Raw genomic sequence first — 25,676 nt, forward strand, 5'->3', positions numbered from 1 at the left:
CCACAACTGTGAAATTGCCTGCTATAGCTTCGAAGGATTACCTGCTTGTTCGCGCTCATTTCTCGTGGCGCCAAATACAGGTTGGTTTTTATGCCACCAGTTACTACGTTATTTATAAAATCAATATGTCAAATAAAATCAAGTGTCCAAATGCTTGTCCCGGCGATTCAAGCGAAGGACTGTCACTAAATTTCATACAGCTATTGCACTGCTGTAATGTATGCACGAAAAAAACATTTATCTACTTCAGGCTCTAGAACAGTAAAATTTTTTGATGCTGAATAAATCAATGAATAATGATACGAAACAAACCTTACAATAGCTCCAACGCCAATTTGATCCAGTCGATTAAATTATAGATTTGGAGTGTTCAATATTCATAATACTCTAACGATAAATTCTCTGCATTTTTAACTACAATGAATTTTCACGGTATACTCGACGTGCTTTCAACTGTTTTAAAGTATAATCACCATGTGGCACCCAACTTCTACGGAGTATCCACGGAGTATCGCATACTTGGAAACTTTGCAAGAAAGGTACGCGCACTCACGTGCGTTAACGCGCTGCACGTTAGTTCACGTTAATTGCGCACTCACGTGCAGCGATTAAAATCTCGCACGTTAGTGCGAGGCGTTAATCGCTGAGCCACAGAGGAGCTCGTCTTTCAACGTGCAAATTGCAAGGTATTTATATCCACCACTTGACGGAAATATCGGGGGGGGGGGTAACTTCTGTGTTTTCAAATACACCATTATTTCCTCGTGACCATACACCACTCTTTCAGTAGTGGGCAAGTCAATTTTAAACTCGATCGATTATTGAGTCAACGTAAATAGAAACCCTGCGTGTAAAACGTCGAGCTTAACTGTTCAGTCACTATACAATTGGTTGGAGAGCTTCGAAACTCGCGTAACAGAGGCTTCAGGTAGTACATCATTCCACCCACCACTACTTAGTACCTATCACTGTAATCACACCGATTTCCAATATTTTCATTCTTTACAGCATCTTTTCCAGTGTGCAGCATGGTACTATTGCCAATCCGAAATGTGTTTTTTGCTTTCACGAGGTTGCCGAGCCCAACCCACCTGTGCATATGTTAGAGTCCCAGGTGGTTTTCACACAGTCATTTGCCGAGCTCTAATTCACTGAATATAAAAAGGTACTTATTGATGTATCAAAACAACAGCCAACACATCCATACGAAAGTCAGCAAAAGGGGCGCGAAAAGCATTCATCTGTAACAATATAATACCTACGGTTTTTCATCTTAAAATAACGATATAAGTATGAGGGACGCTGTAACGGAAGAACACAAAAATAATGCCCAACCGGTGTTCTTTAACGTGCTCAATTATTAGCGGAAATCAATTTTAAAGTTGGCCCCGCCATGGTAATTTAGCGCCTAAGGTACTCGACTGCTTACCCGCAGTTGGCGGGATCGAATCCCAGCTGTGGCGGCTGCAATTTCGATGGAGGCGAAATTGCTGTAGGCCCGTGTGCTCCGATTTGGGTGCACCTCAAAGAACCTCAGGTGGTCGAAATTTCCGGAGCCCTCCAACATGGTGTCTCTCATAATCACATGGTGGTTTCGCGTCGTTAAACCCCACATATCACTGAACAATGAATCAATCAATGATTCCATCACTCAATTTCATTATTTAAAATCATACCACTTCAGGATGCCCTCAAAAGTCGGCGCACTAAGATTATGGGCATTCGCGCTGCAAATTAGGATGCCGACAGCAACCTCAAATAGCTTAGGCGTATGCTAGGGGTGAGGGTACAAAAAAGTAAACTTTTTCAGGACCTGACAGTGCCGTTGGAGACGCCATAAACATTTTTTCTTGTGCTTTATCGTTGAGTGTACCTGACCTGGCATATCAAAGTTCTCTTTTAGTTAGGTGAAATTCATAATTGAAGGGTTATCGTGCTCTTTGGAGGCTCCTTCCGTTGACTTCGATTACTGTATGCCGCCTGAAATTATTGTACAAGTTGCGATAGTGCACCTGCACTAGATGTTGTCAAAGAACAACCGCTTCATTTGTAACTATTTTTATTTTATGCACACGCTTGTGCTGCCTTTTTGTTTTCATGTAAAAGCTAGTTTATTAGGAGTTGAAGCATCATTTATGATAAAGTTTGGTCTTTTTTGTCTCTGAATACGATATAAATGCGAGGCATGCATTGGTAGGGCGCTGCGAAAAAATTTAACCTTCTGGTATAATTTTAACGTGCAGTGACATCGCGCAGAAGATGGCCTGTAGCGTTTCACCCCCTCATAATGCAACTATCACAGCCGTGATGATGCGGCGATGGCGTAGTGGTTAGAGCATCCAACTCGCATGCAAAACGTCCGTGCTCTGAATCCCGGTACCGCGCAGTTCCCAACCAGAAAAAAAATTACGGCACATTCACGGGGTGAATGATGATGAATGGGCGAAGCTCCGGAGGAATTCATCGGTAAACTGTGAATATTCCGTGTAATTCGCCCAGTCGATCATCATGTAAAGACCTGAGAAACGCTGTGTGTGTATATACACAAATCAACTTTTATTTGTTCTTAGACGATGGATGGCTTGGGATGTCCCTTGGCTCGCGCGCTCGCACATCGGGATTCTGTCTGCGAGCGCGCGCTGCTGCCGCCTTGCGCTCTCTCCGCTGTGCAGCCTTATCCATCCGGCGACTCCGAACGCGCGCCAACAGCGAACGGATTTTATTACAACGCTCCCCCTAGCGTACGTCGCCGCACTAGATCGAACGATTGCCTTCAACCAATGACACGCGCCATATGTGACATCATTCCTATTTTATAAGGTCTCGCGTCTTTCATCAACTACAAGTACCGCTTTCTAGTTTATAACATCTTGCATCTTTTCATCATCAGCTACAAGTAGCACCATCTAGTAAACACTACAAGAACTAAACGAGAGGTGGCTACATACAGGAGACGGTACCGCCATCTAGTGAACACTGCAAGAACTAAACTAGAGGTGGCTACATACAGGGGACGGTACCGCCATCTAGTGAACACTGCAAGAACTAAACTAGAGGTGGCTACATAATGGCTACAGGGGACGCACAGCCCACGCCCTAAGGAGCTTCGCCCCTAAAAATGCGCGTGGTGATGGAACTGCATTAAGAAGCCTGGGGTGCGGCCTCACCCGTAACTACCTCCGGGAACGCACTCCCTCACCGGAGAAGGATTGGCCACCCTGGTGCAGTATCTGGTCACTACCTCCCACATGCATACGTCAATTAACTCACGGCCCTCAGTCCCCAGCAGCTGCGAAGCAACTGACCACGGCGGCGGTCAGATCTGCAACACAGCAGAGGGTGCTAAGAATCTCTGAATCCGGACAGGCTGCCATTGGAACCTGAACTTGGCAACGTTTACCGCTAGAACCTTATTTAGTGAGGGACGTCTAGCTGTACTATTCGAGGAGCTAGAGGGTGTTAGATGGGATATAATAGGGCTCGGTGAGATTAGGAGGACAGATAAGGCCTATACGGTAATACAGAATAGGCATGTCCTTTGCTATTGGGGCTTCGCTGACAGAAGAGAACTGGAAGTGGGGTTTCTAATTCACAGAAACATAGCTGGCAACATAGAGGAATACTATAGGATTACTGAAAGGGTGGTAGGTATTGTAATTAAACTGAATAAAAGATACAAAATGAAGGTGGTACAGGCTTATGCGCCGACATCCAGCTATGATGACTCTTCATTTGAAAGCTTCTATGAAGACGTGGAATCGGCAATGAGTAAGGTAAAAACGCAGTATACTGTACTGATCGAAGACTTAATGCAAAGGTAGAGAAGAAGCAGGCTGGAGACCAGGCAGTAGGAGATTATGGCATCGGTGCTAGGAACGCCAGAGGAGAGCTACTAGTGAAATTTGCAGAACGCAAATATTTACGGAACTTGAATACCTTCTACCGAAAACTAGAAAACTGCAAGTGGACAGGGAGGAGCCTTAATGAAAAAAATAAGAACGAAATAGGCGTTATAATGAGTGCACACCCAGACATCGTGCAGGATGTGGAAGTGATTGGCAAGGTACAATGCAGTAACCATAGAATGGTACGGTCTTGAATTCGCCTACACTTAAAGAAGAAACGACAGAAACTGATACGCAAGAAGTCAATCATTGAGATAGCACTGAGAGGGAAAGTAGAGAAATTCAGAGTCTCGCTTCGAAACAGGTACTCGGCTCTTAGTGAGTAAACCAACCTCACATAGATACAATGAATGATAATCTGACGAGTATCATTAGGGAGTGTCAGTGGAAGTTGGAGGCAGGGCACTTAGACAGGACACTGGCAAGCATTTCTCAGGAAACGAAGAATCTCATTAAGAAGCATTAAAACACGAAATCTCAAGTAGAACAGACAAAATAGAACTGGCAGAGCTTTCGAAGTTCATTAATAGGCGTAAGGTGTGCGATGTAAGAAGGTATAACATGGAGAAAGTTGAACACGCTCTGAAAAATGGAGGAATCGTCAAAGCAGTGAAGAGGAAACTTGAAATAGGCAAATATCGGATGTATGCACTAGGGGACAAAGAAGGCAAAATAACTACCAATATGGATAGGATTGTTAAAATAGCAGAGGAGTTTTACAGAGATCTGTATAGTAGCCGGGACAACCACGACCTTAATACTATAAGAACTAACTGTAAACCAGACGCCACCCCACCAGTAATGATAGAAGTCAGAAAAGCTTTGGAGAGCATGCATAGAGGCAAAGCTGCTGGTGAGGATCAGGTAACATCAGATCTGCTGAAAGATGGAAGACAGATTTTGTTAGAAAACTAGCCATCCTGTTTACGAGGTTTCTCCTGACGGGAAGAGTACCAGAGTCTTGGAAGTATTCTAACATCATCTTAATACATTAGAAAGGAGATGACAAGGACTTGAAGAATTACTGGCTGATCAGTTTGCTCTCTGTAGTATACAAGTTATATACAAAGGTAATTGCTAACAGAGTAAAGAAAACATCAGAATCCAATCAACCAAAGGAACAAGCAGGATTTCGAAGAGCTTACTCAACAATCGACCACATTCACACATTCAATAAGGTAATACAGAAATGTTCAGAATATAACCAACCACTATACATGGCCTCCATATATTATGAGAAGGCGTTTAATACAGTAGAAATATCAGCCGTCATGCAGACACTGGGGAATCAGGGCGTCAATGAAGTATATATAAACATTCTGGAAGAAATCTACAGGGGATTAACTGCCATCATAGTGCTTCATAAAGAAAGCAACAGAATACCGATCAAGAAGGGTGGAAGGCAGGGGGACACAATCTCCCCAATGCTATTTACCGCGTGCTTACAGGAGGTTTTGAGAAGCCTAGAATGGGAACAGCTAGGAATAAGAGTTAATGAAGAGTACCCTAGTAACCTGCGTTTGGCCGATCATATTGCATTGCTGAGTAACTCAGTTGACGAATTGCGACACATTATTACGGAGTAAGACGAGGAGAGCAGAAAGGTGGGTCTTAAAATTAATCTGCAGAAAACGATAGTAATGTACAGCAACCTCGGAAAAGAGCAGCGTTTCGAGCAAGGTAATAATGCTCTTCAAGTTTTAAAAGACTATCTCTACTTAGGGAAGGTAATAACCGCGGAGCAAAACCACGAGATTGAAGTAACTAGAAGAATAAGAATGGGGCTGAGCACATTTGGCAACCACTCTCAAATTATGACAGGTAGATTGCCACTATCCTCAAGAGGAAGGTATATAATAGCTGTATCTTGCCGGTACTTATCTACGGAGCAGAATCCTGGAGACTTACAAAGAGGGTTCAGCTTAAATTGAGGACGACGCAGCGAGCAATGGAAAGAAAAATGGCAGGTGCAATCTTAGGAGACAACAAGAGAGCAGAGTGGACTAGAGAACTAACGGGGGTTGAGGATATCATAGTTGAAATCAAGAGGAGGAAATGGACATGGGCTGCGCATGTAGCTCGTAGACAGCATAACCGCTGGTCATTAAGGATAACTGACTGGATTCCCAGAGAAGGCAAGCGGGTTAGGGGGAGACAGAAGGTTAGGCAGAAGGTTAGGGGGGCAGATGAGATTCAGAAGTTTGCGTGTATAAATTGGCAGCAGCAAGCACAGGACCGGGTTAACTGGCGGAACATCGGAGAGGCCTTTGTCCTGCAGTGGACGTAGTTAGGCTGATTATGATGATGATGATGACAGCTGTGATTGAACGCACCACTTTCACGCCAGTAGCTGAGAACCACAACCGGGGCATCACCACGGGAGGACAAGACATCAATCTTGAACTAGATGGCCCAGTTAGGAGACTTTAGGCCTATTTGAAAAGTCCAAAAACGTCACAGCAGTAACAGCACAGAAAAATGGAAGAGTGTCATTCCGTGCCCTCTGCTCCTCTGTTCTCGGGTGTTCAAGAGCTTTTTCAGTTATGAACACCAAAGCTGAGACTACTCTGTTCTCGGGCTTGATATTTGACTCAACACCTTCGATACAGTGGCTTGTCCGTGGACAAAGTGGCTGAGTGCAGGAAAAGAAGCAACGAGTAGCAGAGCTAAGCCACCATTTCCGTTTCCGTTCATGCTCGTTCAAAAAGGGCGGGGCATTTCCTCTCTGCATAATGAGAATTCTATTGCATGTCATACGATAAAAAAGGTTATCGAATGCACCCACCGAGCAACACTTGTAGGTAGCTCGTTCGAAGTCTGCTTGAGCCGTCTTCATTACCCCCACTTGCACGCTTTAGCCCGAGACAAGAACATGGTGTGCAAGCGGCAGTGTTACTAATTTAGACAATATAGAAACCATAATGGGAACGCTGACGCCGACTCAAAAGACCCGTCGAGAGTATCCATACGAGCGCAATATCAATAAAAGTAAGTATGTACTTTCGTTCACACTTACTAAAGCTTTCAGTTTACAAAATATTCATGCAATAGTTTACACCAAAAGCTGTTATGAGATGAAAACTTGGGTCACGCGTGGCGCCGTACACTCTAAGGCAAAATTAACCAAAAAAGGAGTAACGGAGCCCAATAGGCGCGCGCGATGAACGGATAGACCTTTGAGGAGCAACCACAGAGGGAAGCGTGCGGCGCAAAACCACTTACTCTGCACTAGAGATGAACCGCCCGGGCATTGCAGGCAGCGCGAAAAGCGCTGCCAAGGTGACCAGTCCTCCTTCTCCACAGAACACATGTCCTTCTCCTCCTCTGCTGGCTCAGTCTTTCCCCGTATTTTGCCGGCGGCGGTTACGTAGCGTCGCGCTCGGGGTGCTCGACCACGGCCGCCTGGATTCGACGATCCAAGAATTATGACGTGGTGCTTGTGTGTACGCCTGGATGAGCGTGGGCTGCTGCTTTAGCGTTTCGCTGCACCCATAAAGTCTGGAGCAAGCCTCGACAGGTCACCACGCCGCGCTGTATATCTCTGGCTTCGAGATAGTCACGACCAACACACGACAGCAACAGTTGGGAAGGCCAATATGGCGTCCGAGAAGAACAGGCCTATCGGATATATACTTCAGTCCGACTCGGGGCTGAAAACAGCGCTGGATTCTAAGGCAAGTAGGTTATCATTCTTTATTCTACTCTACTTGTCGCGTGTGCGATACGGATCGCGCTTGCTGGCAACGGGCTCGGTCGTGTTGTATATCGCACGCACGAAATGCATCGCGAAGGTCAGCTTCGGCGTCTGCAGTTCGCCTGTGCTTTGCGACTGCCTGAAAATCGGCCGCCCTTGCCGTCGGCCTCCCGTACGCTCGCTCATCGAGAGCTCGCCTGTCTTCGCCGCCGCGATGAGCTCCGTGCTGACAATATTGGGCTGAGACCTCGTCGCTGTGTTGGAGAGAGAGAGAGATAAAGATGCAAGGAAAGGCAGGGAGGTTAACCAGACGCACATCCGGTTTGCTACCATGCACTGGGGAAGGGATAAAGGGGAGAAAAGAGGTTGCAGAAAGATGAGAAGGTACACACAATCACGAGCACACTCGGGGAGCACACACAGTCTACAGGCGGTCACTCAGGTTTGTTGACTTAAGGTAGAGTAGCAGTGCTTTAGTTGCTTTCTGCACCACTGAGGCAGATGCCCAAGGTCCTAGTATCTTCTGTACACAAAATGTTCCGGGGTCAAGTCGATTCAAAACCATTCGGAGCTGGCATCGCTGTGTGTCGTAGCAAGCGCAGCTGCACAGGACGTGTTCGATGGTCTCTTCAGCTCCGCAGAAGTCGCATGTAGGAGTATCTGCCATACCAATGCGAAAGGAGTACACCTTTGTAAATGGAACACCCAACCAAAGGCGGCATAAAAGTGTCGCATCGGAGCGCGAAAGTTGTGATGGTAGCTTTAGCTTGAGCGAAGGATCCAGTTCATAAAATTGACACCTTTAGAAGCTGGTAGACGACCAGAACGTGCGTGTGAGATCTCGAGCCAGCAGGTAAAGTTGTCTTGCTGCATCATTCCTTGATAGAGGAATCGGGACTACACGGGTTTCTTCATGGGTCGCTGTGTTGGAAGTAGTTGAAAACACATTGCGGGTTCTCGTAAAGAGCTTGGTTGTATGTCGCGTGCTGTAAGTGCACCAGCACGGGCTAGCGGGGCTTTCGCTAGCAACGGAACTCACTGAAAATTGGTCGCCTTTACAGTTGGCTTTCCCGTGAGTCGGTAGCAAACAGCTCGGCACAGTCCGCTGGCTGCGGCGGTGGACTCGTGTTTGCGCGCTGCACTCGCTCGAGTTTGTGGAAAAGGGCCGCATTACCGTCGATTTCTTCGGTGCTAATTCCAAACCAGCTCGGCGCTGTTCGTGGCGGCGGCCAAGCGTACGCTCGCTCTCCTGTTCGAAGTTCGCTGGCGGCAGACACTCCGCGTGCAGTGCCGTGTTTGGTCTCGCGTTCGGTTGCTCGAGCTGAACGACGTCGCTCGCTTAGGATTCGCCGACTTGTTAGCAGCACGGTGGTTCGAGGAGTTGTGACTGCGGCCGCCGCTCCTAAACTGTTGCGCTACGGGGATCGAAATGAGTCTTTGACGATGTCTGACATCACGGTAAAATTATTAGCATGTCATATCTCACATATGTTTTCATTTCACCTTGCACGTATTTCTCACATGCATTTGTATTCATCCTCTGTCACGTGTGACCTAATACTTTACATACTTATTGTCAGCCGTGGGCCCACACCGTGGTGAAGACTGTGCGCTGGCGTCTGCGATGCCCGTCATCCATCTCTTTCGTGAGAGCAGCTTCAGAAGGACTGTGCGAGATATGAAGGTAAAGTTATTTGTGTGTCATATTTTAACGCTTGTTTTTATATTAACGTGCACGTATTTGTCATATGCGTGCATCCTCATCTCCTGTGACGTGGTTAACTATTTTTACTATATTATTGTACGTGCAGCCGTGGAAACACAACAAGCAGAAGGCTGCGTGCGCTGGCGTCTGCAATGCCTGTGATCTATCGCTTTCGTCGGAGGAGCTCCCCAAGGAGTGAACAAGATTTGGCAACAAGACTGGACTTGTGCACTTCACCATGAATTCACCTAAAAGAATTGGGAAACTTCGTGTGTATGTAGAAAAATAAAACATTTCAATATCTCTTTTTTGTTTTTCGATGTTGCCTTGACTGTGAAAGCTGTTACCTATAGGTGGCTAACTACTTTTTTGCGTTTTCTTTTCTGCGGAATTTGTTGCTCACTGCACAAATAAAAACAGGCGAAAAAAGTATTACGCCTGGCGAAAAATAAACAAAAAACGTGTGAACTGAGGACAAAAAGTTCATCCGATTGGAGTATTTGAGTAGATCAACCGTTCGTCCGGCAAGGTGCAACTGTGAGGACTAACGGTTGCCCGGTAAAGTGTAAATGTGGGGATTAACAGTTGCTTTATAAGGTGGAAATTTGAGGACTAACTGTTAGTTCTTTGGGGTGAACTGTTGGACTAAAGGTTACTCACCAAGGTGTAAATGTGAGGACTAAATGTTAGTCATTTGAGGAGACTAACTGTTAGAACCGGTGCCGTTAGTTCTTAAGGAATTATTGGTTGTGGCAGCCCCATTAGTCCCCAAACGGACGAACCACACACCCTTTCAACACCCTTTTGCCTTAGAGTGTAGTTTTGATGGTGCCGCTACAGCAAGCGGTGTCCGTGACCACTTCGAACGAAATAAGAGACGAACGTTGTACAAAGAACACAGGGGGGCTCAATTCTGGGACCCTTGTGTGCCAGCCCAGTATTCTGCCACTGAGCCACGCTGGTGCTTAGGGTTTGATACCCACTACAGGCAGAATTCCTTATAATTCCTCATCGCAGTCAGCCACTGCATGAACAATTGGCACAAAATTCTTTGCAAGGTTTAGTGGTACCACACTTTTCAGAAGAATGGTTAAGGATACATAGCGATCGCTGGCCGACTGCCAAGAAATTATTTTTATTATTGTCGTAATGGGTACCCAGCAAGTGTACTTGTAGCAGTTACCCAATAAGTGTTTAGAGAAGGTTTTAAAGAACCACTCTTTTAGCGGTCGATGTGACTTCGCTGTGACTTTGGCGTAGGCCTAGCATTTTAGGGGCGAAGCTCTTTAGGGCGTAGGTCTTTACACCCCATGGGGTTTGTTTTCAGTGAGGTACGTAGCCACAGGTGGCAGATAACCGCCCTAGGGCAGATGTGTGTCACCGATGGCGGTAGTTGTATGTGGAACTAGATGGCGGTACTTGTAGTCGATGATGCTTGTATGTGATAAATTATAAACATAGTACAAGAATGCACCGTTCGTACTCGTTGATGATTTGAACGTCGATATCGCAGACACGACCAATAATTGGCTTATCCAACATGTGGCTTCTAGATATGCACCCAGGTGTGTACCGTATCACTTAATGAAACCACCCTCAATCCGGGGAACATGCATTAGCCTAGTAGTTGCAAATTTTCCACTGCAACCTATACAGGAACCGCTCACCCTTCTTCTTACAGACCACAATGTCGTCATAATGAAGGGACATCGCAAGCGCTCCATTGTCTCTAAAGACAAATGAAAGTTTCTATCTATATATGCACGCATAGTGTATCTCACGATGTCTTGAGATCATGATCGACTGGACGAATTACACTCGGAAGATTCACGGTTTTACCGGTGATTTTCTCCGGAACTTCTCCCAATCGTCATCATTCACCCCGTGGATATGCTCTAGTTTTTGCACCTTTCCTATGTATTTGACTTAATTGGTTTAATACAACAAGAAATATTTGCACGGATTGTAAACAAAATTGCGCTTAATCTGGGTTTATTTTGTGCCGACTAGTTCATTGTTACCTCTGTAGCATCTGCAAAGTACACGAAGATGACTTCGCTGGATGCAGCGGCCGCTTTTTGCTGAATGAGTGCGCTGCTAAATCATAAAGAAGTAACTTCTGTGGCATTTTGTAGCTTGGGCTTGTTTTGTGTATACATGTACGTTGCTTTCGTGCGTGCTTCTTAGTGTTTAAGCAGCGTATTTAGGCATTAAGTTGGGACAGTTGGTTCTTGATTCGAGCTGGAGCAGCACGTTGCATGGTTTGTGCTACTTGTCGTGCTTTGCATTCTATTCCAAGTTGTAGCTACCGCATTCGTCGCATCGTTCTTCCAGCGTAACATCGACATTTTATGTGCTGGTTGATGTTATCATTGCATAGCGTTTTCAAAATGCTGAATGCAAGAAATTGTTGACAGCTTATTCAACCACAACGCTCAACCGTGATAAAAATGTGCCAACGTAAGCGTCAACATGGGTGAAGCCGTGTCATATATCGTCAAAGCTGCCAAACACTGATAGAACGTGTGCAAGTCCTGAGATATTAATCATCATCATCATCAACATTATCATCCTCATTATCATCATCATCAGCCTGACTACACCCACTGCAGGACAAATACCTCTCCCATGTTCCTCCAGTAAACTAGGTCCTGTGCTTGCTGCTGCCACTTTATAGACGTCCGACTCTGAAGATATGCGAACACGCAGTGCCACCTGTCAACGCAGTTTTGAGTAGTGCGAAGCCCGACTCCCTTGCGCAAATTGCTCGGCAACCAGGTGCAACTATAATGCAAAAAACAACAATTGTGCTTAATATTAGGGGTAATTGAGCATTGAACTCTTAGAAAAAGAGCTACCAGTTTTTCCGCTAGTCAGGCGCGTCACCGAACCGCTGTGAAGTGCTTGCTGGTTCACTTGCCAGAACGACGGCGAAAAGAAGAGCAGACGCAACATCTCCGCACTCTACGAAAAAAGACCCCAGCCGACGCTACAGTTGCGTTGTGAATAGCTACAGACGTTAAGGACTTGGTTTTACTGTTTTCCGCAGCTTTCGCAAAGCGGAACGGCGAGAGCACTGTGCATGCGCTGTTGTGTTCGGTAAGCGAATCACTCGCGTTGTCTACAGCCGTTCGCATGAGACAGTGTGAAAAATGGCAGCATATTCACGGAGGGAGTGATGGAGAGTGGGGCGAAGCATCCGTCCGTCCATTCGTTCTTGATCCCATCCGTCCATGCGTTCGTCCATGCATCCGCCCCTGCGTCCGTCCATACGTCCATCCGTCGGTGCAGCCACCCGTGAGTCCATCCATGCATCTGTTTGTGTGTCCGTTCGTCCATCTATTCAACACTGCAAGTACCACCGTCTCGCTTCTTTTTATCATATATTCCCGATATAGAAGCACAGCCATCCAGCGAACATTCCAAGGACTAAGCGAGAGGTGGCGCATTCACACTTTCTTATGGCTTGCGCCTCGTGTCTACTTCCCACGTTTAACCACCCCGACTTCATGGTATAGTTATACTAGTTCACTGTATTCATGACACTGCAGCCCAACGCTCGCTAAACCTTTCTAAACCCAAGGAGGTTACGCCCAGCGGGTAGAACGTAGCAACCCTTTCTTGTCAGATAGTGCTCAATGTACATGCCAATGGCTGCTAATGGGGAATGAGAGACAGGAAAATTCGGTTTTTACTTTCTTACGGTTTGCGCTTCGTACCTACTTCCCACCTTTAGCCACCTTGAGTTCATGGCATATACTACTTCCTTGTAGTTATGGCACTGCTGCTCAATGCTCGCTAAACCTTTCTAAAACCAAGGAGTTTACGCCCAGCCATTTCTTGTCAGATATTGCTCAATGTACATGCCGATGGCTGCTAATGGGGAATAAGAGACAGAAGAATTCGGCTTTTAGTTAACGCATACGCTACGAATTTTTCGTTGTTCAACAACGCACTGGAGAAATCTCCAACCGGCACCACCTTGCAGGTCAAAACGTAAGACTGGTTATACACTACGACTACGACTACCACTACGAGGGACGAACGGGTGCCGCTATAAAGAGCTTCGCCCCTAATAAGTAGGTCTCCTCTTATTGTTGTGATTAGCTTTGATATAAGGAGACCGTAGTAACTTTGATTATAAAGCTTAACAAAGCCACACCCAAGTTGCACACCGTGCAGCAGTAGACAAGTGACCCGAACGATATACATAGCACATGCCGCGACTGCCGATATCCTGAAGCTCCACAGCAATACGCCTCAGGGCTTTCGAGGCTCCAAGTTCTGGCTTTATCTATGAAATGAAACATGCACGTCATACAGGTAAATCACTAAATGATCGTGACCAAAATAAGTTTTTTTCCTTGCCATTGGTCTCCGCGATTGCCGGAGCTATCTCGGAGGCCTCGGTTTTGCTCACCGTTGTGCACCGAGAAAGTTGTGGGAATTGAGGCCGGCCCGCTGCCTTGGCGCGGGCTTTGCTGCCTCTTTCTCCGTTCTCATGTCCCGACATGTCTCCCCTCCTCCGCTGCCTGCCGTGCTGGGAGAGCGGAGTGACGTTTAACCACCTCACCCGGTAGCGGATGTTGACTGTGGCGCCGCGCGCGCGGTCTCTCGAGAGGCTTTGCACAGGCGCGCGTTGGGGGGAGAGAGAGAGGCCTCTCCAGAGACGACATGGGTGTAAGCATGCTTTTCTTTTCCGTCCGTCAGCTCCCTGTGGGGCACGTTCAGTCTTCGCCAACAGCGCCTTGCACCCGCGGCGGACGCTTACCTATGTCGCCCCCCCCCTTCCGAACGCTAGGCCGAAGGGTGGTACGGTGTCCTAGTGCGTGGCCTAGCTACGCCGACTCGTCTCCCTCCGAAGCCAACGCGAGCACCTTTGCCCCCGCTCGAGCAACCGGGCCTTGGTCCTGGTGTCTCCGTGGATCACCTTTACCACGGAGACGTGCTCGTGGCACCCTGTTGAATACTTTGGGCCTGTGGTGTGCCTAAGCTCATTTGCTTTGCCGCTGCATCTTTGCAACGGGCTGTACTGCGTTTTAGTGTTGCCACAGAAAATAAAGTGTTGTGACTTTAAGCAGTATCGTGTTCTCGCCACGGCGACGGTTGACGCGTGCCCTGCGGCTCGCTAAGACGGGACCCATGCTAGTGGCCATACTCCTTCGGGATACGTCTCACTACACTGGCGCCCAACGCGGTATTAAAAGCTCTAAACTTTTGACTGCTCTTAGTGAGTCAGTTCACCTGCGCGATTTGGGCTCGTTGCATGCCGCGTTGCACAAAGAGGCCACCGCCTCTATCGCCGGCACCCTTCGGCGCTCGTCCGTGTCGTCACCCCCTTTTGTGGTGGATACACAACTTACGTGGTAGCTGATGCGCTATCTCATGCCCCCTGTTTGCCGAGAACCTGGATTTCGGTGCGACGGCTGCTCGTGGTGCCACATCACATGCAATTGTCGAGGGCGAAAAGGGGGAATCCCCATGAGGATGACCTTGGCTGCTATCAGGGTAAGCGGCGCACTGCGTGGCGGCCGAGCGGGGAACTTTTCGAAGGCCACCATGCCGAAAGCGAACCCGTAACGCCATGCACGCGGTGGTTGCTGCGGTCCTGAGTGGGCGCGATGCCAGGCTTCCCCATTTGGGAGAATAGGAATCGCTTTCGGCAGCGAAGAGCTACTGAAGGCTTAGCAAAGTGATCCGTTTCGAGCCTCGGAGGGACGGAGCGCCGTATACGCTGCTTGCTCCACGGAGGGCGCCGATAAACTGTCTTGAAGAGGCGTGGAGCGCCGTTACGCTGCTTGTTCTGCGGCGGGCGCGATTAGCGTGCTGAAACAGTGTGTGTCACTGAGTATTTTGCTAAACCATGACGGGCTCCTGCTGAAGTATATAGCCACTGATGACGAGTCCATCGACCCGTTTAATGTGGTTATGCCCAAAAGTCTGAGAGCCGCACTGTTGCGATCCTCTCACGACGAAACCATGGCCGGTCACCTGAGTAGCTCTAAAGTTTTTGCGAAACCGAGCAACGTTGTGACCTGGCCCGGCACGAAGCGTGACTTTTATCGCTACTTTGTGCCTGCCACAACAGACAAACGGTTAAACCAAGGGTTGGAAAGAAGCCCGGTCTAATCAACCGATTGTCAGTGACCGTCCGTGGCGCGTACTAGCTGAAAGATCCCCTTTAGTAAAACTCAGCCGTACCCACATCGCAGACCTGAAGCCCTTTGTCACGGCCTGACGAGCTCGCACCAGCGTCCTACGGCTCTTCGCGCAAGCAACAGGCACACCCGGAACGGCGGACCGCATTCGCACCCCGCACCAATATCATCTGAAGAAGCGGTCGCCTTTGTGATTTCGCGCCGGACGGCGGACTTCTGCGTAACCGAAGGCCCTCAATTTACTGTCTAGCCTCAGTATAGGTTAGATTCTTTGCGGCCTTTTCTCTTAAAGAAGTTGACCCCGCCCAGTCTGCTGCCAGTGTTCTTTCAGTGTTCATGTGTATTTTATGTTTCTTTTGTCTAATAATAGGTGTTGTTTGCATTTTACGTTTTTAGTTTGTTTTGGCCAGAAATTGTCATTTTGTTCTGTTTTACTTTTTTCCGTGTTTATTTCGTCTACCCCGAAGGGAGTTGTGAACTTGAGTGTCGGTGCTTATGTGTCGATAGGGAGAGACGAAGGACGCTCGCGCCTTTTTCTCGCGAAGCCGTCGTCGGTGTGTGTGTGTGCATGACGCTTCAGTGCGTGCCCGTGAAGAGTGCGTCATGGCTTCCCCCCATTGACGTGGACACTACAGCCTACAGGTGCTCGGGGCACTGACCTACAGACGCTGTGCTCTGCTCTCGGCCGTCGCGGAAGAAGCCCTGATGCCTTTCCCACCATGGCTCCTGCGTGAGGCCAGCTGAAAGCAGCTATATGCTGCCGGCCAACGCCAGGGCGCCTCGCAGCCAATTCTGGTTCAGCCTCCTTGATCACTGGAGAGGGCCGGCTTCCCGCAACGTCCCAGCTACGTCATCAAGCCAGAATGCAGGGCCTCGGAACCACAACCAAAGCGGCGTTCGTCGGACTTGCGGATTATCAAGAGCAGCAACGAGCCATCGGAGAGCCCCCTTCCATTCCTCTGACATCGCACGCAGGCATCGCACCTAGCGGACATTGTCACGTTCTCCCGCCCCTACGCGCAGTGGACGCTACCCGCTTCAGCACCATGAACACTACTACTACTTTCCTGTGCTTCCTTCCGCAATTATTTTTATAGTGTCATGTGTTTATTTTGTTATTAATGTTTTTTTTCTCCTTTGTAATTATTTTTCAGCAGCAGTTACAGGACTGGACTGAGGTTAGCTGTCTCTAATAGAAGTGTCATTTTAACTGCATGGGTGACACCCCGCTGCCTTTGCTGACCGGCAAAGGGCAAATTTAGGAGAGGCGGATGTAGAAATTGAGGCCAGCCTGCTGCCTTTGCGCGTACTTTGCCGCCTCTTTCTCTGTTCTCATGTCCCGACATCTCTCCCCTCCTTCGCTGTCTACCGTGCTGGGAGAGCGGAGTGATGTTTAACCCCCTCACCCGGTAGCGGATGTTGACCATGGCACCACGCGCGGTGTCTCCCAAGAGGTTTTGCGCGCATGCGTAGGCAGTAGAGAGGGGCCTCTCCGACGACGACATGGGGGTAAGCACGCTTTTCTTTTCCGTCCGCAAGCTCCCTGTGGAGCCCGTTCGGACTTCGCCAAGAGCACCTTGCGCCCGCGGCGAATGCTTACCTTATGTCGCGCTTCTTCCGGACGCTCGGCGGAAGGGTGGTACGGTGTCCTAGTGCGTGGCCTAGCTACGACGACCCGTCTCCCTCCGAAGCCAACGCGAGCGCGTTTGCCCTCGCTCGAGCAACCGGGCCTTGGTCCCGGTGTCTCTTTGGATCACCATTATCGCGGAGACGTGCTCGGGGCACCCTGTGTAGTACTTTTATGCCCATGGCGTGGATAAGCTCATTTGCTTTCCCGCCGCACCTTTGCAACGGGCTATACTGAGTTTTGGTTTGGCCACAAACGATAAAGCGTCGCGACTTTGAACAGTATCGTGTTCTCGCCACGGCAACAGTTAACGCGTGTACTGCGGCTCACTGAGACCGGACCCACGCTAGTGGCCGTACTCCTTCAGGATACGTGTCACTACAAAGTGGACAGCATGCATATCTGTTTGCAGCGTATAAGAACCGGATGACAACCATCAACTGAACATTCTATCATGCGTAATAAAACAGTTCAATGCAGAGAAATCTAGACATCGATGAAGAATGCAACTGCAATGGCGAAAATCGCCAGGGATCTTTGTGCCGAATGAAGTGTACTTCGTACCACTTATCGTAAGATATATTGCTGGTGTATGCACTTCATCGCTCATGCACACGTAAAACGTATTTAGGCGTTACATAACGAACGTCGGAGTGCTTGCCTGTACCTCGATGTCATGCGATGCTCGCTTGCCCTTATAGTGCCAGTTACAGCATGACGAAACAAATGAAAAAACTTTTGCATTGTGCCCGCATTGTGCTTTGATGAGCTTCATACTTTTTTGAAGCGAGGTTGGATTCCAGTAAGAAGCTTGCCAGGTTCTTGATTTTCAGGAAACAGCACCTCAAGGCTAAAAAAAATGGAGGGCCTATGCACGTTTGCTTGCGGCGGCTCAATTTGCACTACTCATTTATGACAGGCGCATCGACGCAAGCGCTTATAGCGGCGTTTTTCGCAGTGCCGCCTGGGCAGAGTCTAACGTCTATACCCCCAGACTGTCTAATCTCATCTGCCCCCCCCCCCTTTAACTTTATTTTTTCCCTTCACCTACTTGCCTTCTTTTGAAATCCAGTCTGTTAACCTCAATGACAAGCGGTTATCTTGCTTGAAAAATATTTGTTGGAAGAGTTGGTTAACATGAATAGGGTACAGAGGAGCGCAAATTTCGAAAAAGACAGACCCTAGAAAAGAAGTCGCAAGGGGAAGAAGGGTAGGTCGCTAACCGTTCATAGCGCCCAACCTTTTGCTCGTTCCTACTTTTAAATGGAAGATATTTCTTAGTGAACTTCAACGGTTTTGAGTGAATCTATCTATCTATCTATCTATCTATCTATCTAATCTATCTATCTATTTATCTATCTATCTATCTAACTGCGATCAAATTTTAGCTCTCCTGGCTGTTTCAATAATGGCATTTATACCGAAATTGGTATGACATTACGTGACTATATGACGAGTATTACTGACAAGTCATAAGGAGAAAATCATGATATGTATGTCATTAATGTTATGATTTACATTTATGGTCTTGCGGCTCTTGCGGTGGTTTCGTTCTCATGTTATATTGCTGTCTGTCTGTCTGTCTGTCTGTCTGTCTGTCTGTCTGTCTGTCTGTCTGTCTGTCTGTCTGTCTCACACGGATGGACGAACCAACGCACGGACGGGCGCATGAACGTACGAACGAAAGAGCGCACGAACGGATGGGCAGATGTACACATGGACGGACATACGCATGAACGCATGCATGGAAGGATGGACTGCTGAAGTAAGCAGGGACTGATATATAAACAGACAAACAGACAGACAGACAGGCAGGCAGACAGACAGACAGACAGACAGACAGACAGACAGACAGACAGACTGTGGCACGGATGGATGGACAGAGAAGCACGGACGGTCAATCTGACCATCTATTCGTCCGTCCAATCAAGCGTCTGTCTGTCTGTCTGTCTGTCTGTCTGTCTGCCTGTCTGTCTGTCTGTCTGTCTGTATGACCATCTGCCCACCGTCCCTCTGTCTGTTTGCCCGTCCGTCCATCTGTGCGTGTGTATGTGTGTCTGTCTGTTCATCTGCAGTCTGCGCTTCTGTCTGTCGGTCCGTCCATGCGTGTGCATGTCTGCCTGTTGTCCGTCTATGCGTGCGTCGTCTGTCTGTCCCTCCACCCATCTGTTCTTTAGCGCGCTGTCAGTCTGTCCGTCCACACGCGCGTCGGTGTGAATGCTCCGTTCGTCCATGTAGTAAACACACCAATTACCACCAACTCACAACTTTTCATTATATATTTATCATATACGAGAACCCCGCCATCCGGCGGACTTTCCAAGATCTAAAAGAGATGTGCCTGCCAACTACTACTACTACTACTACCACCACCATCACCACTACTACTACTTCATACAATGCGGACGCACGACCCAAGGTATAAAGAGCTTTGACCCGAAAAATTGACTGCTCGTGCTACAAAATCATTCACTGGCCACCCCGCAAATCTATACCCACTAGATCGCGTGTTCGGAATTCAGTGAAGGGCGTCTAATCCTGACTTTCGCTTGATGAGCGCCAGAGTCAACGTTGCCACCAGTGTAAGTGTTAGCATCCACCGCTTCGTATCTACACATGTTTCTTTTTAGCGGGAGATGGTCCAAGTTTTTACGACGTTTGTATTGTTATGTACCGCGTCGGTTATCTTACCTCTGCGCTACCTGGCCTGCGCGTGACCATTTCAACATCTTAATATGTACCATGACGTCCGTAACACCTGTTTGTTCTCTGATGCACTCTGCTTTCTTCTTGATCCTTACGTTTTTACCCATCATTTCCCATTTGATTACTCGCTGCTTCGTCCTTAAATTAGGTGGAACTCTCCTCGTAACCCTTATGGTCTCTGCTTCACAGGTAAGTATCGGTAGGTAGGTAGGTAATCAACTTTATTGATTCACGAAGAAATCATTTGAGGTGGGTGTGTAGTAGGGGAAGTGGAATCAGGATGACGACGAGCCCTCGGGCCGCTCTAGGTGGCCGGACCCTGCTGTGCTTCGGCGACCCTTCTGGCCGAGCTCACTGTCCGGAGCTGTAAACCCGGTTGCGAGCTGCGCAGAGCAGCCTCCCATCCCTCCCGGTGTTCTGACCCTTGCCACGGAGGCTTGGGTATGTTTGGACAATTCAGAAAAATGTGCTGGAAGAAATATGTGCTCAGGTACTAGGACATAAGTTGCAATATGGCGAGGTTTCGCCATGTGTAAAAAGGGAGAGAAGAAAAGGAGTTGTCACTGTGGCCGTTTGAAGTCTGCGCCGCAAAGCCTGGTCACTTCTGGAGAGAGATTTATGTGGCGGGGGATACGTTAGGCGAGAATTTCGGTAAAACAGCGTGATATCGTGATAGCTGAGGAGTCGATCTCTGGCAACTCGAAGCGAAGGCAGGTCGCTTTGAACCTGGTTGACGAGTGCTCGGGCTTGGGTGTGAGGGGCCGTGTTGCCTGGGTGTCCACAGTGCGCAAGGACCCAGAGGAGGGTGATGAGGCCATCAGGCGGAAGAGATGATTCAAGAATTTTAGCAGCCGGGGAATTTATTCGGAAAGTGGCGAAATTACGAATTGCCGTTTTTGAATCGGAAAAAATATACTCAGCGGAGGAGTGAACAATGGCTAAAGCAATTGCCACCTCCTCTGCTTCCAGGGATTCTGTCGAATTTGGAAGGAACGCACTAGCGACCAGTTTTTCAAATCCATCTACGACGGCTACCGCGAAAGCTCGATTATCTACATAATCGGCCGCGTCTACATAGACTGCGGGAGAAGTAGGAGAGAAGCGCTTCTGAAGGGACTTGGCTCGAGCTTCCCGTCGCGCCCGATTATGTTCTGGGTGAGTAATTTTGGGGAGTGGCGGGATTATTAGGTTGCTGCTAAAAGTGACGGGAACTGCGTGCGTGGCCGTGGTGTGACCAGGAAAGTTGATTCCAAGTCGGCGCAGGAGTACCTGTCCTGTTTCCGTGAGTGATAGTCTTTGATATGGGCTGAAAAGATGCGCCTCTACAAGCTCTCCCAGAGTGCTGTGCACCCCAAGATGAAGTAGTTTATCCGTGGCTGTTGATTTAGGGAGATGGAGCGCAGTTTTATAGGCATTACGAATGAGTCTGTTAAGTTGCTCGATCTCCGTAAGAGAGAGATAGAGGTAGGGGATAGAATAGGTAATTCTGCATAAGCAAAAGACCTGTATGAGGCGGCGTGTGTCTGCTTCCCTCACGCCGCGATGACGATTGGATAACCGCTTAATGAGGGAAGCTGTATTTTGAACTGAGGTGCGGATTAACTTTATGGTGTCAGCGTTCGAATCATTGTCGGAAAGATTAAGGCCTAAAATATTGATTTTATTGACCCTGCGAATAGGGGTGTCATCAATCATGACTTGAATGTGACATGTATATTGCTTTTTAAAGTCAATTACTAGGAGTTCCGATTTAGCCGCCGAGCAGGTGAGCCCGATATTGTTGGCTTGTTTAACAACAATGTCAGCGGCCAACTGAAGCTTCGATTCGATTTTGCCATGGTTGCCAGTATTGACCCAGATGGTGATGTCATCCGCGTACAAGGAGTGATTGATGGAAGAAAGTTTGGCAAGTTCCCGCGCTAGCGGTACGAGAGTAACGTTAAAAAGGAACGGGGACAAAACCGATCCCTGGGGCGTTCCCTTGCTACCTAGCGTGAAGGGATCGGTTTGAAAGTGCCCGACTGTAGGCAGACGGACCTATTGCTGAGAAAGGCAGAGACATACCTGTGCGTGCGAGAGCCTACGTTTAGTTCACTAAGAGATTGTAAAATCGAGGAGTGAGAAACATTATCAAAAGCCTTAGTCAGGTCCAATACAAGGATGGCTCTGGTGATGTGTTTAAAAGTAGGATTTAGCACGTCTTCCTTAAGCTGCAGCATGACATCCTGAGTGGAGAGTCCCGCTCGGAAGCCGTACATGGTGGAGGGAAACAGTTTTTCTTGTTCCATGTAGCGATTAAGACGATTGAGAATTACATGCTCCATCAGTTTTCTTGTACATGAGGTAAGAGAGATCGGTCTCAAATTATTAAGGTCTAACAGCTTATTACGTTTGGGTATGAAAGTCCCCTTAGCTGAGTTCCATTCCTGGGGCAGCGTGCCCTGCTCCCATTGTTGATTCATGTAATCGGTATGAGCTGCCACTGACTTGGAGCCTAAATTTCGGAGTGTTTTGTTAGTAATTTCATCTAGTCCTGGAGCAGATGTCGTGCGAAGTTTGCTTAGGGCAGCCCAAACTTCCGCCTCTGCAATCGGTGCATCCAAGTCTGCATTGGGAGCTCCATTGTAGGTAGGTAACGATTCTCGCCTTGGGCCAGGAAAATACGTAGTTTTAACAGCAGTTTCAACGTCTTGCCCTTGTTTTTCTACTTCAAACAAGAGTTTCATAATTCGCTTATCACTTTCACATAGCGAGGAGCATGGATCTAACATATGGTGAAGCAGGGACCAAGAGTTCTTCATATGTAGAGTACCGTCGAGTCGGTTACATATCTGGTTCCATTGCTGCGATGAAAGTTCGGCCACGTGTTCAGTTACAAGCTGGAGTGTTTGTGACATTTTGCGTTTTAGTTTACGATTATATTTTTGCTTGAGCCATCGTTTCTCCAAGCTCTGATAAGCCTCCCATAGGTGGAGTAGCCTGCTGTCTACTGGATCACGGATATGTGCTGCTGGGGTTACTTTTTCGCTAAGAGCTACATCCTGTTTAAGCTGAGACGCCCAGTCTTTGTAGTCTTGAATTTCTTTTTTCGGGTTTCGGTCTCGGATTTCGCGAAATTTGTCTCAGTCAACAATAGGTTTTAAATGAAACTGTGGACGAAAATTGGCATGGGACAGTGTAATTGTTAGCATGTAATGATCACGGCCGAGGTTGACCTCACTGTGTGTCCAGTTAGCTTGTCGCACTTTTGGAGTGAAAGTAAGGTCAGGGGTGGTATCTCTGCTCACACTGTTGCCAATTCGTGTTGGTAGCATGCAGTCAGTGACTAGAGTGCACCTGTTCCGCTGAATGTATTGAAAAAGGCTGGTGCCCTTCCGAGTGTTTCTCCTGTAACCCCAATCTACGTGCGGGGCATTAAAGTCACCCGTTACAACTATGGGAGCAGAGTTTGCTATTTGGATGGCCCTATCGATTGCTACAAAAACAGCAGTGAGGGCATCTCTAGGATGAGAATAAATATTCAAAATAAAATATGTGCCTTGTCCTGTACGACGTGGGAGAAGTTCAAGAAGAAGGCAGTCACTCTAAAGATCGGAAAGATCATGAGCTATAAACGAGATATTCCTCTGTATATATGTGGTAGCCCATGGGGAGCTAGGATGCGAATGTACAGCCTGATAGCCGAGGAGTTTGCAAGCTTTTAAAGGCTCCTGTACGAAGATGACATCAGGGGCCCGTGTAGACCGCTGTATATAAAGTGAGAAGTTGTCTCTCTTGTTTCTTAATCCACGGCAATTTCATTGCCATATGCAGAGTGAAGAGGGTGAAGATGAGGCAAGGGTGCAGGAGGGGGTTATGGCTGCGAAGGCGCTGGAGAGGGTTGAAATTGTGGGAGAGATTCGAGCCGAGCAACTAACACGTCTAGAATACTCTCTATCTTATTGAAGCGTTCAGCAATTTGCGTAAAGCCTAAATTAACCTTTTGTTTGAGTTCCCGGTGTTCTTTCCGAATTTTTTTACTCGTGCTTTTAAAATCATCCTCCGATGACTCGGGTTGCTCTGTCCTTTTCTTTTTTGCTGGCTGTGGAGAGGAATCTATAATATCCGTCCCTGACTCGGTTGCCATATCAGGCTCTATGACAGAGGGGGAGATGGATAGGTGTGGAGAAGACGCGGGTGGGGCAGCTGTAAGTGTACTTAAACGTTCCAGCACCAGAGCCAACTGTTGCTTTAACTCTTGAATCTCTCGCATTAGACGTTCGATAGTCTCCTGAGTTTTAGAATTTTCTTTAGCGTCAGAGAGCATACAACAGTAGCAGAAGGCTTGCTTTGCCCAGCTCACCTTTTCGGGTTTGGTGCTGAAGTCGCGGCCTTGTGATGCACTTCATCCAGGGCTTTTGCCTTTGCTGCCACGGTTTCGTTCAGGACTCCTGCTTCTGCTGTTACGGTTTCGTCCAGGACTCTTGCTCCTGCTACTACGATTTCTGTCGTTGATGCTTGAAAAAAACACCTTCTCGAGCTGGAACTCGGGCTGCTCCTGCTGGTGCTCTTGTTGCAGCCTTTGTCGCGGCCGAGAGAGACGGCTGAAGCCACGCTGAAAGCGTTGCTTGCATGCCCTGTCACCCGTCTTGTGAGCGTCTCCACAGATGACGCACTGCGGGGTGTCCTCCGGGTGTTTCTGTCCGCAGCTTGAGCAAGTGAGGCGATTTGGCAAAGGACATACATCTCGTCGGTGGCCGACTTGTCTACAGTTTAGGCACGCTTCCACCTTCGGTCGAAAGTTGAAAACGGCGTAGAGCATGCCGAACATTTTGACTGACGGAGGAAGCTCCTCAGCCACGAAGTGAATGAGCACTGAGCGTGAGGTACGCCCCATGTCCTTTGCTTGGACTACTGGTAGAAAGCGATTCGCCCGACGTAATTCTTGAAGCAAGTCCTGGGGTGATTCACCATTCCAAGCGAGGTAGATGATCCCTGCCTGTGCCCCGTCCGGTGGAGCTATGTACGCGTGAAATCCCAGTTTTTTACCACGTAGCGTGAGTTCTCGTATTTTTGCATAGTTGGCAACTCGGTCGGCGCAAGAAGTGGACACGGTGAAAATATTCTTGGCCAGATTGGTGCACACAAGATCTTCGTCGGCAACCACAGAGTGCAGTCCACTGTTGGCGACTACAGCCGCTCGTAACTCTCCATCGTTGTATTGGGCCAGATCTACGCCCGCACTCGGACGAAAGACAATCTTGAAGTCATCGACTGGCAACCGTGACAGTCATTTTAACCGAGGACGCGCCACCGCTGTGTTGTCGAGCTTTGAGGAAACGCTGGGCGGTGATTCCGTTTTGCGTGCTGGCGTTTCGGCAGCTGACGCCGCTTTACTTGACTGCGTTCCTTCAGTTTCTTTTGGCTGTTGTCGAGGTGAGCGTTGTCGGGCATTCAGGACTACACTCAATTCTTCTGGGTTGAATTCTGTGGCAGGTAAATCCGTGCCACTCACCTTGTATGCCATTGCGTTGCCGAATTAACTTGTGCACGCGCGTCGAAGCGCGAGCCCGACGCCGGTGCCGGTGGCGTTAGGGCTGACGAGGCGGCGTTCTCCCGCTCAGCAAGAGTTGAAGTTTGCAAAGCTCCTCAAGAACAAAGAGGTTTGAGGCACTCACCACCAGCGTCGGCAACTTGCTGAAGTTCAAGAGAGACCACTGTTGGCACCAAAAATGCAGTCTTGGTTCAACAAAAACTTCGCAGAATACGGAGCCCATGCGAGGCACACCAGTCTTGCCTGGGCCCCCTAGCGGACTCCCCCAAGTATCGGTAAGATGCAGCTGTTATCTGCCTTTCCTTGAGGGATAGTGGCAATCTACCATTCATGACTTGGCAGTTCTTG

The 25,676-nt window shown here is 48.3% G+C and overlaps 1 protein-coding gene across 3 annotated transcripts in view; it reads right to left on the minus strand.

Moving 5' to 3' along the window:
* LOC142766976 (japanin-like-RA2) overlaps positions 1 to 25,676 on the minus strand; it is a 152,192-nt gene that overhangs the window by 114,426 nt on the left and 12,090 nt on the right. The window lies entirely within an intron of this gene.

This window comes from Rhipicephalus microplus, chromosome 7, assembly GCF_043290135.1.
Source record: "Rhipicephalus microplus isolate Deutch F79 chromosome 7, USDA_Rmic, whole genome shotgun sequence".
In the NCBI taxonomy this organism is placed as follows: Eukaryota; Metazoa; Arthropoda; class Arachnida; order Ixodida; family Ixodidae; genus Rhipicephalus; species Rhipicephalus microplus.